This window comes from Argiope bruennichi, chromosome 6 (genome assembly GCF_947563725.1).
Source record: "Argiope bruennichi chromosome 6, qqArgBrue1.1, whole genome shotgun sequence".
NCBI classification, from domain to species: domain Eukaryota; kingdom Metazoa; phylum Arthropoda; class Arachnida; order Araneae; family Araneidae; genus Argiope; species Argiope bruennichi.
This window is the reverse complement of record NC_079156.1, coordinates 133,201,470-133,213,626: the sequence shown is the minus strand read 5'-3', so window position 1 is coordinate 133,213,626 and position 12,157 is coordinate 133,201,470. Positions and strand designations below refer to the sequence as shown.

Genomic DNA, 12,157 nt, shown 5'->3' with positions numbered 1-12,157 from the left:
CCATTGGCGCAATTGGTTAGCACGCGGTACTTATAAGGCAGGATCTGCGAGAAATGCCGAGGCTGTGAGTTCGATCCTCACCAGGGGAAATGAATACATTTTGGAAGCTTACCCTGAATCAAGAAATTAAAATATTAGTTGAAAGTGATAAATTTTAATTCAAACATAGCAAAAACAAACCTACTTTATTAAATGGTCTTTAAAAATTACAGTTGCACCGAAATGAGAGGCATTCATTATGTGTCCCCAGTGGCGCAATTGGTTAGCGCGCGGTACTTATAAGGCAGTATCTGAGAGAAATGTCGATGCTGTGAGTTCGATCCTCACCTGGGGAAATGAATACGTTTTGGAAGCTTAATCTGAATCAAGAAATTAAAATATTTGTTGAAAGTGATAAATTTTAATTAAAACATAGCAGAAACAAACCTACTTTATTAAATGGTCTTTAAAAATTACAGTTGCACCGAAATGAGAAGCATTCATTATGTGTCCCCAGTGGCGCAATTGGTTAGCGCGCGGTACTGATAAGGCAGTATCTGCGAGAAATGCCGAGGCTGTGAGTTCGATCCTCACCTGGGGAAGTGAATACATTTTGGGAGCTTACCCTGAATCAAGAAATTAAAATATTAGTTGAAAGCGATAAATTTTAATTAAAACATAGCAGAAAAAAACCTACTTTATTAAATGGTCTTTAAAAATTACACTTGCACCGAAATGAGAAGCGTTCTTTGCGTGTCCCCAGTGGCGCAATTGGTTAGCACGCGGTACTTATAAGGCAGTATCTGCGAGAAATGCCGAGGCCGTGAGTTCGATCCTCACCTGGGGAAATGAATACGTTTTGGAAGCTTACCTAGAATCAAGAATTTAAAATATTAGTTGAAAGTGATAAATTTTAATTAAAACATAGCAGAAACAAACCTACTTTATTAAATTGTCTTTAAAAATTGCAGTTGCACCGAAATGAGAAGCATTCTTTATGTGTCCCCAGTGGCGCAATTGGTTAGCCCGCTGTACTTATAAGGCAGTATCTGAGAGAAATGCCGAGGCTGTGAGTTCGATCCTCACCTGGGGAAATGAATACATATTGGAAGCTTAATCTGAATCAAGAAATTAAAATATTTGTTGAAAGTGATAAATTTTAATTAAAACATAGCAGAAACAAACCTACTTTATTAAATGGTCTTTAAAAATTACAGTTGCACCGAAATGAGAAGCGTTCGTTATGTGTCCCCAGTGGCGCAATTGGTTAGCACGCGGTACTGATAAGGCAGTATCTGCGAGAAATGTCGATGCTGTGAGTTCGATCCTCCCTGGGGAAATGAATATATTTTGGAAGCTTAATCTGAATCAAGAAATTAAAATATTTGTTGAAAGTGATAAATTTTAATTAAAACATAGCAGAAACAAACCTACTTTATTAAATGGTCTTTAAAAATTACAGTTGCACCGAAATGAGAAGCATTCATTATGTGTCCCCAGTGGCGCAATTCGTTAGCGCGCGGTACTGATAAGGCAGTATCTGCGAGAAATGCCGAGGCTGTGAGTTCGATCCTCACCTGGGGAAGTGAATACATTTTGGGAGCTTACCCTGAATCAAGAAATTAAAATATTAGTTGAAAGTGATAAATTTTAATTAAAACATAGCAGAAAAAAACCTACTTTATTAAATGGTCTTTAAAAATTACAGTTGCACCGAAATGAGAAGCATTCTTTATGCGTCCCCATTGGCGCAATTGGTTAGCACGCGGTACTTATAAGGCAGGATCTGCGAGAAATGCCGAGGCTGTGAGTTCGATCCTCACCAGGGGAAATGAATACATTTTGGAAGCTTAACCTGAATCAAGAAATTAAAATATTAGTTGAAAGTGATAAATTTTAATTCAAACATAGCAAAAACAAACCTACTTTATTAAATGGTCTTTAAAAATTACAGTTGCACCGAAATGAGAAGCATTCTTTATGTGTCCCCAGTGACGGAATTGGTTAGCCCGCTGTACTTATAAGGCAGTATCTGAGAGAAATGCCGAGGCTGTGAGTTCGATCCTCACCTGGGGAAATGAATACATATTGGAAGCTTAATCTGAATCAAGAAATTAAAATATTTGTTGAAAGTGATAAATTTTAATTAAAAAATAGCAGAAACAAACCTACTTTATTAAATGGTCTTTAAAAATTACAGTTGCACCGAAATGAGAAGCGTTCGTTATGTGTCCCCAGTGGCGCAATTGGTTAGCACGCGGTACTGATAAGGCAGTATCTGCGAGAAATGTCGATGCTGTGAGTTCGATCCTCCCTGGGGAAATGAATATATTTTGGAAGCTTAATCTGAATCAAGAAATTAAAATATTTGTTGAAAGTGATAAATTTTAATTAAAACATAGCAGAAAAAAAACTACTTTATTAAATGGTCTTTAAAAATTACACTTGCACCGAAATGAGAAGCGTTCTTTGCGTGTCCCCAGTGGCGCAATTTGTTCGCACGCGGTACTTATAAGGCAGTATCTGCGAGAAATGCCGAGGCTGTGAGTTCGATCCTCACCTGGGGAAATGAATACATTTTGGAAGCTTACCCTGAATCAAGAAATTAAAATATTAGTTGAAAGTGATAAATTTTAATTAAAACATAGCAGAAAAAAAACTACTTTATTAAATGGTCTTTAAAAATTACACTTGCACCGAAATGAGAAGCGTTCTTTGCGTTTCCCCAGTGGCGCAATTTGTTCGCACGCGGTACTTATAAGGCAGTATCTGCGAGAAATGCCGAGGCCGTGAGTTCGATCCTCACCTGGGGAAATGAATACGTTTTGGAAGCTTACCTAGAATCAAGAAATTAAAATATTAGTTGAAAGTGATAAATTTTAATTAAAACATAGCAGAAACAAACCTACTTTATTAAATTGTCTTTAAAAATTACAGTTGCACCGAAATGAGAAGCATTCTTTATGTGTCCCCAGTGGCGCAATTGGTTAGCCCGCTGTACTTATAAGGCAGTATCTGCGAGAAATGCCGAGGCTGTGAGTTCGATCCTCACCTGGGGAAATGAATACATATTGGAAGCTTAATCTGAATCAAGAAATTAAAATATTTGTTGAAAGTGATAAATTTTAATTAAAACATAGCAGAAACAAACCTACTTTATTAACTGGTCTTTAAAAATTACAGTTGCACCGAAATGAGAAGCATTCATTATGTGTCCCCAGTGGCGCAATTGGTTAGCGCGCGGTACTTATAAGGCAGTATCTGCGAGAAATGCCGAGGCTGTGAGTTCGATCCTCACCTGGGGAAATGAATACGTATTGGAAGCTTACCCAGAATCAAGAAATTAAAATATTAGTTGGAAGTGATAAATTTTAATTAAAACATAGCAGAAACAAACCTACTTTATTAAATGGTCTTTAAAAAATTACAGTTGCACCGAAATGAGAAGCATTCTTTATGTGTCCCCAGTGGCGCAATTGGTTAGCGCGCGGTACTTATAAGGCAGTATCTGCGAGAAATGCCGAGGCTGTGAGTTCGATCCTCACCTGGGGAAATGAATACATTTTGGAAGCTTACCCTGAATCAAGAAATTAAAATATTTGTTGAAAGTGATAAATTTTAATTAAAACATAGCAGAAACAAACCTACTTTATTAAATGGTCTTTAAAAATTACAGTTGCACCGAAATGAGAAGCATTCTTTGCGTGTCCCCAGTGGCGCAATTGGTTAGCACGCGGTACTTATAAGGCAGTATCTGCGAGAAATGCCGAGGCCATGAGTTCGATCCTCACCTGGGGAAATAAATACGTTTTGGAAGCTTACCCAGAATCAAGAAATTAAAATATTAGTTGAAAGTGATAAATTTTAATTAAAACATAGCAGAAAAAAACCTACTTTATCAAATGGTCTTTAAAAATTACACTTGCACCAAAATGAGAAGCGTTCTTTGCGTGTCCCCAGTGGCGCAATTGGTTAGCACGCGGTACTTATAAGGCAGAATCTGCGAGAAATGCCGAGGCCGTGAGTTCGATCCTCACCTGGGGAAATGAATACGTTTTGGAAGCTTACCTAGAATCAAGAAATTAAAATATTAGTTGAAAGTGATAAATTTTAATTAAAACATAGCAGAAAAAAACCTTCTTTATTAAATGGTCTTTAAAAATTACACTTGCACCGAAATGAGAAGCGTTCTTTGCGTTTCCCCAGTGGCGCAATTGGTTAGCACGCGGTACTTATAAGGCAGTATCTGCGAGAAATGCCGAGGCCGTGAGTTCGATCCTCACCTGGGGAAATGAATACGTATTGGAAGCTTACCCAGAATCAAGAAATTAAAATATTAGTTGAAAGTGATAAATTTTAATTAAAACATAGCAGAAACAAACCTACTTTATTAAATGGTCTTTAAAAATTACAGTTTCACCGAAATGAGAAGCATTCTTTATGTGTCCCCAGTGGCGCATTTGGTTAGCGCGCGGTACTTATAAGGCAGTATCTGCGAGAAATGCCGAGGCTGTGAGTTCGATCCTCACCTGGGGAAATGAATACATTTTGGAAGCTTACCCTGAATCAAGAAATTAAAATATTTGTTGAAAGTGATAAATTTTAATTAAAACATAGCAGAAACAAACCTACTTTATTAAATGGTCTTTGAAAATTACAGTTGCACCGAAATGAGAAGCATTTATTATGTGTCCCCAGTGGCGCAATTGGTTAGCGCGCGGTACTTATAAGGCAGTATCTGCGAGAATTGCCGGGGCTGTGAGTTCGATCCTCACCTGGGGAAATGAATACATTTTGGAAGCTTACCCTGAATCAAGAAATTAAAATATTTGTTGAAAGTGATAAATTTTAATTAAAACATAGCGGAAACAAACCTACTTTATTAAATGGTCTTTGAAAATTACAGTTGCACCGAAATGAGAAGCATTCATTATGTGTCCCCAGTGGCGCAATTGGTTAGCGCGCGGTACTTATAAGGCAGTATCTGCGAGAAATGCCGAGGCTGTGAGTTCGATCCTCACCTAGGGAAATGAATACATTTTGGAAGCTTACCCTGAATCAAGAAATTAAAATATTTGTTGAAAGTGATAAATTTTAATTAAAACATAGCAGAAACAAACCTACTTTATTAAATGGTCTTTGAAAATTACAGTTGCACCGAAATGAGAAGCATTCATTATGTGTCCCCAGTGGCGCAATTGGTTAGCGCGCGGTACTTATAAGGCAGTATCTGCGAGAATTGCCGGGGCTGTGAGTTCGATCCTCACCTGGGGAAATGAATACATTTTGGAAGCTTACCCTGAATCAAGAAATTAAAATATTAGTTGAAAGTGATAAATTTTAATTAAAACATAGCAGAAAAAAACCTACTTTATTAAATGGTCTTTAAAAATTACACTTGCACCGAAATGAGAAGCGTTCTTTGCGTGTCCCCAGTGGCGCAATTGGTTAGCACGCGGTACTTATAAGGCAGTGTCTGCGAGAAATGCCGAGGCCGTGAGTTCGATCCACACCTGGGGAAATGAATACGTTTTGGAAGCTTACCTAGAATCAAGAAATTAAAATATTAGTTGAAAGTGATAAATTTTAATTAAAACATAGCAGAAACAAACCTATTTTATTAAATGGTCTTTAAAATTACAGTTGCACCGAAATGAGAAGCATTCTTTATGTGTCCCCATTGGCGCAATTGGTTAGCCCGCTGTACTTATAAGGCAGTATCTGCGAGAAATGCCGAGGCTGTGAGTTCGATCCTCACCTGGGGAAATAAATACGTTTTGGAAGCTTACCCTGAATCAAGAAATTAAAATATTTGTTGAAAGTGATAAATTTTAATTAAAACATAGCAGAAACAAACCTACTTTATTAAATGGTCTTTAAAAATTACAGTTGCACCGAAATGAGAAGCATTCATTATGTGTCCCCAGTGGCGCAATTGGTTAGCGCGCGGTACTTATAAGGCAGTATCTGCGAGAAATGCTGAGGCTGTGAGTTCGATCCTCACCTGGGGAAGTGAATACATTTTGGAAGCTTACCCTGAATCAAGAAATTAAAATATTAGTTGAAAGTGATAAATTTTAATTAAAACCTAGCAGAAAAAAACCTACTTTATTAAATGGTCTTTAAAAATTACACTTGCACCGAAATGAGAAGCGTTCTTTGCGTGTCCCCAGTGGCGCAATTGGTTAGCACGCGGTACTTATAAGGCAGTATCTGCGAGAAATGCCGAGGCCGTGAGTTCGATCCTCACCTGGGGAAATGAATACGTTTTGGAAGCTTACCTAGAATCAAGAAATTAAAATATTAGTTGAAAGTGATGAATTTTAATTAAAACATAGCAGAAACAAAACTACTTTATTAAATTGTCTTTAAAAATTACAGTTGCACCGAAATGAGAAGCATTCTTTATGTGTCCCCAGTGGCGCAATTGGTTAGCGCGCGGTACTTATAAGGCAGTATCAGCGAGAAATGGCGAGGCTGTGAGTTCGATCCTCACCTGGGGAAATGAATACATTTTGGAAGCTTACCCGGAATCAAGAAATTAAAATATTAGTTGAAAGTGATAAATTTTAATTAAAACATAGCAGAAACAAGCCTACTTTATTAAATGGTCTTTAAAAATTACACTTGAACCGAAATGAGAAGCATTCTTTATATGTCCCCAGTGGCACAATTGGTTAGCGCGCGGTACTTATAAGGCAGTATCTGCGAGTAATGCCGAGGCTGTGAGTTCGATCCTCACCTGGGGAAATGAATACATTTTGGAAGCTTAATCTGAATCAAGAAATTAAAATATTTGTTGAAAGTGATAAATTTTAATTAAAACATAGCAGAAACAAACCTACTTTATTAAATGGTCTTTAAAAATTACACCTGAACCGAAATGAGAAGCATTCTTTATGTGTCCCCAGTGGCGCAATTGGTTAGCGCGCGGTACTTATAAGGCAGTATCTGCGAGAAATGCCGAGGCTGTGAGTTCGATCCTCACCTGGGGAAATGAATACATTTTGGAAGCTTAATCTGAATCAAGAAATTAAAATATTTGTTGAAAGTCATAAATTTTAATTAAAACATAGCAGAAACAAACCTATTTTATTAAATGGTCTTTAAAAATTACAGTTGCACCGAAATGAGAAGCATTCATTATGTGTCCCCAATGGCGTAATTGGTTAGCGCGCGGTACTTATAAGGCAGTATCTGCGAGAAATGCCGAGGCTGTGAGTTCGATCCTCACCTGGGGAAATGAATACTTTTTGGAAGCTTACCCTAAATCAAGAAATTAAAATATTAGTTGAAAGTGATAAATTTTAATTAAAACATAGCAGAAAAAACCTACTTTATTAAATGGTCTTTAAAAATTACAGTTGCACCGAAATGAGAAGCATTCTTTATGTGTCCCCATTGGCGCAATTGGTTAGCGCGCGGTAGTTTTAAGGCAGGATCTGCGAGAAATGCCGAGGCTGTGAGTTCGAAACTCACCTGGGGAAATGAATGCATTTTGGAAGCTTACCCTGAATCAAGAAATTAAAATATTAGTTGAAAGTGATAAATTTTAATTCAAACATAGCAGAAACAAACCTACTTTATTAAATGGTCTTTAAAAATTACAGTTGCACCGAAATGAGAAGCATTCTTTATGCGTCCCCATTGGCGCAATTGGTTAGCACGCGGTACTTATAAGGCAGGATCTGCGAGAAATGATGAGGCTGTGAGTTCGATCCTCACCAGGGGAAATGAATACATTTTGGAAGCTTACCCTGAATCAAGAAATTAAAATATTAGTTGAAAGTGATAAATTTTAATTCAAACATAGCAAAAACAAACCTACTTTATTAAATGGTCTTTAAAAATTACAGTTGCACCGAAATGAGAGGCATTCATTATGTGTCCCCAGTGGCGCAATTGGTTAGCGCGCGGTACTTATAAGGCAGTATCTGAGAGAAATGTCGATGCTGTGAGTTCGATCCTCACCTGGGGAAATGAATACGTTTTGGAAGCTTAATCTGAATCAAGAAATTAAAATATTTGTTGAAAGTGATAAATTTTAATTAAAACATAGCAGAAACAAACCTACTTTATTAAATGGTCTTTAAAAATTACAGTTGCACCGAAATGAGAAGCATTCATTATGTGTCCCCAGTGGCGCAATTGGTTAGCGCGCGGTACTGATAAGGCAGTATCTGCGAGAAATGCCGAGGCTGTGAGTTCGATCCTCACCTGGGGAAGTGAATACATTTTGGGAGCTTACCCTGAATCAAGAAATTAAAATATTAGTTGAAAGCGATAAATTTTAATTAAAACATAGCAGAAAAAAACCTACTTTATTAAATGGTCTTTAAAAATTACACTTGCACCGAAATGAGAAGCGTTCTTTGCGTGTCCCCAGTGGCGCAATTGGTTAGCACGCGGTACTTATAAGGCAGTATCTGCGAGAAATGCCGAGGCCGTGAGTTCGATCCTCACCTGGGGAAATGAATACGTTTTGGAAGCTTACCTAGAATCAAGAAATTAAAATATTAGTTGAAAGTGATAAATTTTAATTAAAACATAGTAGAAACAAACCTACTTTATTAAATTGTCTTTAAAAATTGCAGTTGCACCGAAATGAGAAGCATTCTTTATGTGTCCCCAGTGGCGCAATTGGTTAGCCCGCTGTACTTATAAGGCAGTATCTGAGAGAAATGCCGAGGCTGTGAGTTCGATCCTCACCTGGGGAAATGAATACATATTGGAAGCTTAATCTGAATCAAGAAATTAAAATATTTGTTGAAAGTGATAAATTTTAATTAAAACATAGCAGAAACAAACCTACTTTATTAAATGGTCTTTAAAAATTACAGTTGCACCGAAATGAGAAGCGTTCGTTATGTGTCCCCAGTGGCGCAATTGGTTAGCACGCGGTACTGATAAGGCAGTATCTGCGAGAAATGTCGATGCTGTGAGTTCGATCCTCCCTGGGGAAATGAATATATTTTGGAAGCTTAATCTGAATCAAGAAATTAAAATATTTGTTGAAAGTGATAAATTTTAATTAAAACATAGCAGAAACAAACCTACTTTATTAAATGGTCTTTAAAAATTACAGTTGCACCGAAATGAGAAGCATTCATTATGTGTCCCCAGTGGCGCAATTCGTTAGCGCGCGGTACTGATAAGGCAGTATCTGCGAGAAATGCCGAGGCTGTGAGTTCGATCCTCACCTGGGGAAGTGAATACATTTTGGGAGCTTACCCTGAATCAAGAAATTAAAATATTAGTTGAAAGTGATAAATTTTAATTAAAACATAGCAGAAAAAAACCTACTTTATTAAATGGTCTTTAAAAATTACAGTTGCACCGAAATGAGAAGCATTCTTTATGCGTCCCCATTGGCGCAATTGGTTAGCACGCGGTACTTATAAGGCAGGATCTGCGAGAAATGCCGAGGCTGTGAGTTCGATCCTCACCAGGGGAAATGAATACATTTTGGAAGCTTAACCTGAATCAAGAAATTAAAATATTAGTTGAAAGTGATAAATTTTAATTCAAACATAGCAAAAACAAACCTACTTTATTAAATGGTCTTTAAAAATTACAGTTGCACCGAAATGAGAAGCATTCTTTATGTGTCCCCAGTGGCGGAATTGGTTAGCCCGCTGTACTTATAAGGCAGTATCTGAGAGAAATGCCGAGGCTGTGAGTTCGATCCTCACCTGGGGAAATGAATACATATTGGAAGCTTAATCTGAATCAAGAAATTAAAATATTTGTTGAAAGTGATAAATTTTAATTAAAACATAGCAGAAACAAACCTACTTTATTAAATGGTCTTTAAAAATTACAGTTGCACCGAAATGAGAAGCGTTCGTTATGTGTCCCCAGTGGCGCAATTGGTTAGCACGCGGTACTGATAAGGCAGTATCTGCGAGAAATGTCGATGCTGTGAGTTCGATCCTCCCTGGGGAAATGAATATATTTTGGAAGCTTAATCTGAATCAAGAAATTAAAATATTTGTTGAAAGTGATAAATTTTAATTAAAACATAGCAGAAACAAACCTACTTTATTAAATGGTCTTTAAAAATTACAGTTGCAACGAAATGAGAAGCATTCATTATGTGCCCCGAGTGGCGCAATTGGTTAGCGCGCGGTACTTATAAGGCAGTATCAGCGAGAAATGCCGAGGCTGTGAGTTCGATCCTCACCTGGGGAAGTGAATACATTTTGGAAGCTTACCCTGAATCAAGAAATTAAAATATTATTTGAAAGTGATAAATTTTAATTAAAACATAGCAGAAAAAAACCTACTTTATTAAATGGTCTTTAAAAATTACACTTGCACCGAAATGAGAAGCGTTCATTATGTGTCCCCAGTGGCGCAATTGGTTAGCACGCGGTACTTATAAGGCAGTATCTGCGAGAAATGCCGAGGCCGTGAGTTCGATCCTCACCTGGGGAAATGAATACGTATTGGAAGCTTACCCAGAATCAAGAAATTAAAATATTAGTTGAAAGTGATAAATTTTAATTAAAACATAGCAGAAACAAACCTACTTTATTAAATGGTCTTTAAAAATTACAGTTGCACCAAAATGAGAAGCATTCTTTATGTGTCCCCAGTGGCGCAACTGGTTAGCGCGCGTTACTTATAAGGCAGTATCTGCGAGAAATGCCGAGGCTGTGAGTTCGATCCTCACCTGGGGAAATGAATACATTTTGGAAGCTTACCCTGAATCAAGAAATTAAAATATTTGTTGAAAGTGATAAATTTTAATTAAAACATAGCAGAAACAAACCTACTTTATTAAATGGTCTTTAAAAATTACAGTTGCACCGAAATGAGAAGCATTCATTATGTGTCCCCAGTGGCGCAATTGGTTAGCGCGCGGTATTTATAAGGCAGTATCTGCGAGAAATGCCGAGGCTGTGAGTTCGATCCTCACCTGGGGAAATGAATACATTTTGGAAGCTTACACTGAATAAAGAAATTAAAATATTAGTTGAAAGTGATAAATTTTAATTAAAACATAGCAGAAACAAACCTACTTTATTAAATGGTCTTTAAAAATTACAGTTGCACCGAAATGAGAAGAATTCATTATGTGTCCCCAGTGGCGAGATTGGTTAGCGCGTGGTACTTATAAGGCAGTATCTGCGAGAAATGCCGAGGCTGTGAGTTCGATCCTCACCTGGGGAAATGAATACATTTTGGAAGCTTACCCTGAATCAAGAAATTAAAATATTAGTTGAAAGTGATAAATTTTAATTCAAACATAGCAGAAAAAAACCTACTTTATTAAATGGTCTTTAAAAATTACACTTGCACCGAAATGAGAAGCATTCTTTGCGTGTCCCCAGTGGCGCAATTAGTTAGCACGTGGTACTTATAAGGAAGTATCTGCGAGAAATGCCGAGGCCATGAGTTCGATCCTCACCTGGGGAAATAAATACGTTTTGGAAGCTTAATCTGAATCAAGAAATTAAAATATTTGTTGAAAGTGATAAATTTTAATTAAAACATAGCAGAAACAAACCTACTTTATTAAATGGTCTTTAAAAATTACAGTTGCAACGAAATGAGAAGCATTCATTATGTGCCCCGAGTGGCGCAATTGGTTAGCGCGCGGTACTTATAAGGCAGTATCAGCGAGAAATGCCGAGGCTGTGAGTTCGATCCTCACCTGGGGAAGTGAATACATTTTGGAAGCTTACCCTGAATCAAGAAATTAAAATATTAGTTGAAAGTGATAAATTTTAATTTTAACATAGCAGAAAAAAACCTACTTTATTAAATGGTCTTTAAAAATTACACTTGCACCGAAATGAGAAGCGTTCATTATGTGTCCCCAGTGGCGCAATTGGTTAGCACGCGGTACTTATAAGGCAGTATCTGCGAGAAATGCCGAGGCCGTGAGTTCGATCCTCACCTGGGGAAACGAATACGTATTGGAAGCTTACCCAGAATCAAGAAATTAAAATATTAGTTGAAAGTGATAAATTTTAATTAAAACATAGCAGAAACAAACCTACGTTATTAAATGGTCTTTAAAAATTACAGTTGCACCGAAATGAGAAGCATTCTTTATGTGTCCCCAGTGGCGCAACTGGTTAGCGCGCGTTACTTATAAGGCAGTATCTGCGAGAAATGCCGAGGCTGTGAGTTCGATCCTCACCTGGGGAAATGAATACATTTTGGAAGC

The 12,157-nt window shown here is 37.3% G+C and overlaps 34 non-coding genes across 34 annotated transcripts; all 34 read left to right on the top strand.

Annotated features, from left to right (window-relative positions):
* The first annotated feature begins 243 nt into the window (after positions 1 to 243).
* Positions 244 to 335, top strand: Trnai-uau (transfer RNA isoleucine (anticodon UAU)). Its single transcript is given in 2 exon segments — positions 244 to 281; positions 300 to 335. It is a non-coding gene; the product is annotated as a tRNA-Ile (tRNA).
* Positions 336 to 489: 154 nt separating this feature from the next.
* Trnai-gau (transfer RNA isoleucine (anticodon GAU)) lies at positions 490 to 581 on the top strand. The gene is given in 2 exon segments: positions 490 to 527; positions 546 to 581. It is a non-coding gene; the product is annotated as a tRNA-Ile (tRNA).
* Positions 582 to 735: 154 nt separating this feature from the next.
* Positions 736 to 827, top strand: Trnai-uau (transfer RNA isoleucine (anticodon UAU)). Its single transcript is given in 2 exon segments — positions 736 to 773; positions 792 to 827. It is a non-coding gene; the product is annotated as a tRNA-Ile (tRNA).
* Positions 828 to 981: 154 nt separating this feature from the next.
* Trnai-uau (transfer RNA isoleucine (anticodon UAU)) lies at positions 982 to 1,073 on the top strand. Its single transcript is given in 2 exon segments — positions 982 to 1,019; positions 1,038 to 1,073. It is a non-coding gene; the product is annotated as a tRNA-Ile (tRNA).
* A 399-nt stretch (positions 1,074 to 1,472) lies between these two features.
* On the top strand, positions 1,473 to 1,564 carry Trnai-gau (transfer RNA isoleucine (anticodon GAU)). Its single transcript is given in 2 exon segments — positions 1,473 to 1,510; positions 1,529 to 1,564. It is a non-coding gene; the product is annotated as a tRNA-Ile (tRNA).
* A 1,383-nt stretch (positions 1,565 to 2,947) lies between these two features.
* Trnai-uau (transfer RNA isoleucine (anticodon UAU)) lies at positions 2,948 to 3,039 on the top strand. The gene is given in 2 exon segments: positions 2,948 to 2,985; positions 3,004 to 3,039. It is a non-coding gene; the product is annotated as a tRNA-Ile (tRNA).
* A 154-nt stretch (positions 3,040 to 3,193) lies between these two features.
* On the top strand, positions 3,194 to 3,285 carry Trnai-uau (transfer RNA isoleucine (anticodon UAU)). Its single transcript is given in 2 exon segments — positions 3,194 to 3,231; positions 3,250 to 3,285. It is a non-coding gene; the product is annotated as a tRNA-Ile (tRNA).
* A 155-nt stretch (positions 3,286 to 3,440) lies between these two features.
* Trnai-uau (transfer RNA isoleucine (anticodon UAU)) lies at positions 3,441 to 3,532 on the top strand. The gene is given in 2 exon segments: positions 3,441 to 3,478; positions 3,497 to 3,532. It is a non-coding gene; the product is annotated as a tRNA-Ile (tRNA).
* Positions 3,533 to 3,686: 154 nt separating this feature from the next.
* Trnai-uau (transfer RNA isoleucine (anticodon UAU)) lies at positions 3,687 to 3,778 on the top strand. The gene is given in 2 exon segments: positions 3,687 to 3,724; positions 3,743 to 3,778. It is a non-coding gene; the product is annotated as a tRNA-Ile (tRNA).
* Positions 3,779 to 3,932: 154 nt separating this feature from the next.
* On the top strand, positions 3,933 to 4,024 carry Trnai-uau (transfer RNA isoleucine (anticodon UAU)). Its single transcript is given in 2 exon segments — positions 3,933 to 3,970; positions 3,989 to 4,024. It is a non-coding gene; the product is annotated as a tRNA-Ile (tRNA).
* A 154-nt stretch (positions 4,025 to 4,178) lies between these two features.
* Trnai-uau (transfer RNA isoleucine (anticodon UAU)) lies at positions 4,179 to 4,270 on the top strand. Its single transcript is given in 2 exon segments — positions 4,179 to 4,216; positions 4,235 to 4,270. It is a non-coding gene; the product is annotated as a tRNA-Ile (tRNA).
* Positions 4,271 to 4,424: 154 nt separating this feature from the next.
* Positions 4,425 to 4,516, top strand: Trnai-uau (transfer RNA isoleucine (anticodon UAU)). Its single transcript is given in 2 exon segments — positions 4,425 to 4,462; positions 4,481 to 4,516. It is a non-coding gene; the product is annotated as a tRNA-Ile (tRNA).
* Positions 4,517 to 4,670: 154 nt separating this feature from the next.
* Positions 4,671 to 4,762, top strand: Trnai-uau (transfer RNA isoleucine (anticodon UAU)). Its single transcript is given in 2 exon segments — positions 4,671 to 4,708; positions 4,727 to 4,762. It is a non-coding gene; the product is annotated as a tRNA-Ile (tRNA).
* A 154-nt stretch (positions 4,763 to 4,916) lies between these two features.
* On the top strand, positions 4,917 to 5,008 carry Trnai-uau (transfer RNA isoleucine (anticodon UAU)). The gene is given in 2 exon segments: positions 4,917 to 4,954; positions 4,973 to 5,008. It is a non-coding gene; the product is annotated as a tRNA-Ile (tRNA).
* Positions 5,009 to 5,162: 154 nt separating this feature from the next.
* Positions 5,163 to 5,254, top strand: Trnai-uau (transfer RNA isoleucine (anticodon UAU)). Its single transcript is given in 2 exon segments — positions 5,163 to 5,200; positions 5,219 to 5,254. It is a non-coding gene; the product is annotated as a tRNA-Ile (tRNA).
* A 154-nt stretch (positions 5,255 to 5,408) lies between these two features.
* On the top strand, positions 5,409 to 5,500 carry Trnai-uau (transfer RNA isoleucine (anticodon UAU)). Its single transcript is given in 2 exon segments — positions 5,409 to 5,446; positions 5,465 to 5,500. It is a non-coding gene; the product is annotated as a tRNA-Ile (tRNA).
* Positions 5,501 to 5,899: 399 nt separating this feature from the next.
* Trnai-uau (transfer RNA isoleucine (anticodon UAU)) lies at positions 5,900 to 5,991 on the top strand. The gene is given in 2 exon segments: positions 5,900 to 5,937; positions 5,956 to 5,991. It is a non-coding gene; the product is annotated as a tRNA-Ile (tRNA).
* A 154-nt stretch (positions 5,992 to 6,145) lies between these two features.
* Trnai-uau (transfer RNA isoleucine (anticodon UAU)) lies at positions 6,146 to 6,237 on the top strand. Its single transcript is given in 2 exon segments — positions 6,146 to 6,183; positions 6,202 to 6,237. It is a non-coding gene; the product is annotated as a tRNA-Ile (tRNA).
* Positions 6,238 to 6,391: 154 nt separating this feature from the next.
* Trnai-uau (transfer RNA isoleucine (anticodon UAU)) lies at positions 6,392 to 6,483 on the top strand. The gene is given in 2 exon segments: positions 6,392 to 6,429; positions 6,448 to 6,483. It is a non-coding gene; the product is annotated as a tRNA-Ile (tRNA).
* Positions 6,484 to 6,637: 154 nt separating this feature from the next.
* On the top strand, positions 6,638 to 6,729 carry Trnai-uau (transfer RNA isoleucine (anticodon UAU)). The gene is given in 2 exon segments: positions 6,638 to 6,675; positions 6,694 to 6,729. It is a non-coding gene; the product is annotated as a tRNA-Ile (tRNA).
* A 154-nt stretch (positions 6,730 to 6,883) lies between these two features.
* On the top strand, positions 6,884 to 6,975 carry Trnai-uau (transfer RNA isoleucine (anticodon UAU)). Its single transcript is given in 2 exon segments — positions 6,884 to 6,921; positions 6,940 to 6,975. It is a non-coding gene; the product is annotated as a tRNA-Ile (tRNA).
* Positions 6,976 to 7,129: 154 nt separating this feature from the next.
* On the top strand, positions 7,130 to 7,221 carry Trnai-uau (transfer RNA isoleucine (anticodon UAU)). The gene is given in 2 exon segments: positions 7,130 to 7,167; positions 7,186 to 7,221. It is a non-coding gene; the product is annotated as a tRNA-Ile (tRNA).
* Positions 7,222 to 7,866: 645 nt separating this feature from the next.
* On the top strand, positions 7,867 to 7,958 carry Trnai-uau (transfer RNA isoleucine (anticodon UAU)). Its single transcript is given in 2 exon segments — positions 7,867 to 7,904; positions 7,923 to 7,958. It is a non-coding gene; the product is annotated as a tRNA-Ile (tRNA).
* Positions 7,959 to 8,112: 154 nt separating this feature from the next.
* On the top strand, positions 8,113 to 8,204 carry Trnai-gau (transfer RNA isoleucine (anticodon GAU)). The gene is given in 2 exon segments: positions 8,113 to 8,150; positions 8,169 to 8,204. It is a non-coding gene; the product is annotated as a tRNA-Ile (tRNA).
* A 154-nt stretch (positions 8,205 to 8,358) lies between these two features.
* On the top strand, positions 8,359 to 8,450 carry Trnai-uau (transfer RNA isoleucine (anticodon UAU)). Its single transcript is given in 2 exon segments — positions 8,359 to 8,396; positions 8,415 to 8,450. It is a non-coding gene; the product is annotated as a tRNA-Ile (tRNA).
* A 154-nt stretch (positions 8,451 to 8,604) lies between these two features.
* On the top strand, positions 8,605 to 8,696 carry Trnai-uau (transfer RNA isoleucine (anticodon UAU)). Its single transcript is given in 2 exon segments — positions 8,605 to 8,642; positions 8,661 to 8,696. It is a non-coding gene; the product is annotated as a tRNA-Ile (tRNA).
* Positions 8,697 to 9,095: 399 nt separating this feature from the next.
* Positions 9,096 to 9,187, top strand: Trnai-gau (transfer RNA isoleucine (anticodon GAU)). The gene is given in 2 exon segments: positions 9,096 to 9,133; positions 9,152 to 9,187. It is a non-coding gene; the product is annotated as a tRNA-Ile (tRNA).
* An 890-nt stretch (positions 9,188 to 10,077) lies between these two features.
* On the top strand, positions 10,078 to 10,170 carry Trnai-uau (transfer RNA isoleucine (anticodon UAU)). The gene is given in 2 exon segments: positions 10,078 to 10,116; positions 10,135 to 10,170. It is a non-coding gene; the product is annotated as a tRNA-Ile (tRNA).
* A 154-nt stretch (positions 10,171 to 10,324) lies between these two features.
* Positions 10,325 to 10,416, top strand: Trnai-uau (transfer RNA isoleucine (anticodon UAU)). Its single transcript is given in 2 exon segments — positions 10,325 to 10,362; positions 10,381 to 10,416. It is a non-coding gene; the product is annotated as a tRNA-Ile (tRNA).
* A 154-nt stretch (positions 10,417 to 10,570) lies between these two features.
* Positions 10,571 to 10,662, top strand: Trnai-uau (transfer RNA isoleucine (anticodon UAU)). Its single transcript is given in 2 exon segments — positions 10,571 to 10,608; positions 10,627 to 10,662. It is a non-coding gene; the product is annotated as a tRNA-Ile (tRNA).
* A 154-nt stretch (positions 10,663 to 10,816) lies between these two features.
* Trnai-uau (transfer RNA isoleucine (anticodon UAU)) lies at positions 10,817 to 10,908 on the top strand. Its single transcript is given in 2 exon segments — positions 10,817 to 10,854; positions 10,873 to 10,908. It is a non-coding gene; the product is annotated as a tRNA-Ile (tRNA).
* A 645-nt stretch (positions 10,909 to 11,553) lies between these two features.
* On the top strand, positions 11,554 to 11,646 carry Trnai-uau (transfer RNA isoleucine (anticodon UAU)). The gene is given in 2 exon segments: positions 11,554 to 11,592; positions 11,611 to 11,646. It is a non-coding gene; the product is annotated as a tRNA-Ile (tRNA).
* A 154-nt stretch (positions 11,647 to 11,800) lies between these two features.
* Positions 11,801 to 11,892, top strand: Trnai-uau (transfer RNA isoleucine (anticodon UAU)). Its single transcript is given in 2 exon segments — positions 11,801 to 11,838; positions 11,857 to 11,892. It is a non-coding gene; the product is annotated as a tRNA-Ile (tRNA).
* A 154-nt stretch (positions 11,893 to 12,046) lies between these two features.
* Trnai-uau (transfer RNA isoleucine (anticodon UAU)) lies at positions 12,047 to 12,138 on the top strand. Its single transcript is given in 2 exon segments — positions 12,047 to 12,084; positions 12,103 to 12,138. It is a non-coding gene; the product is annotated as a tRNA-Ile (tRNA).
* Positions 12,139 to 12,157: the final 19 nt, after the last annotated feature.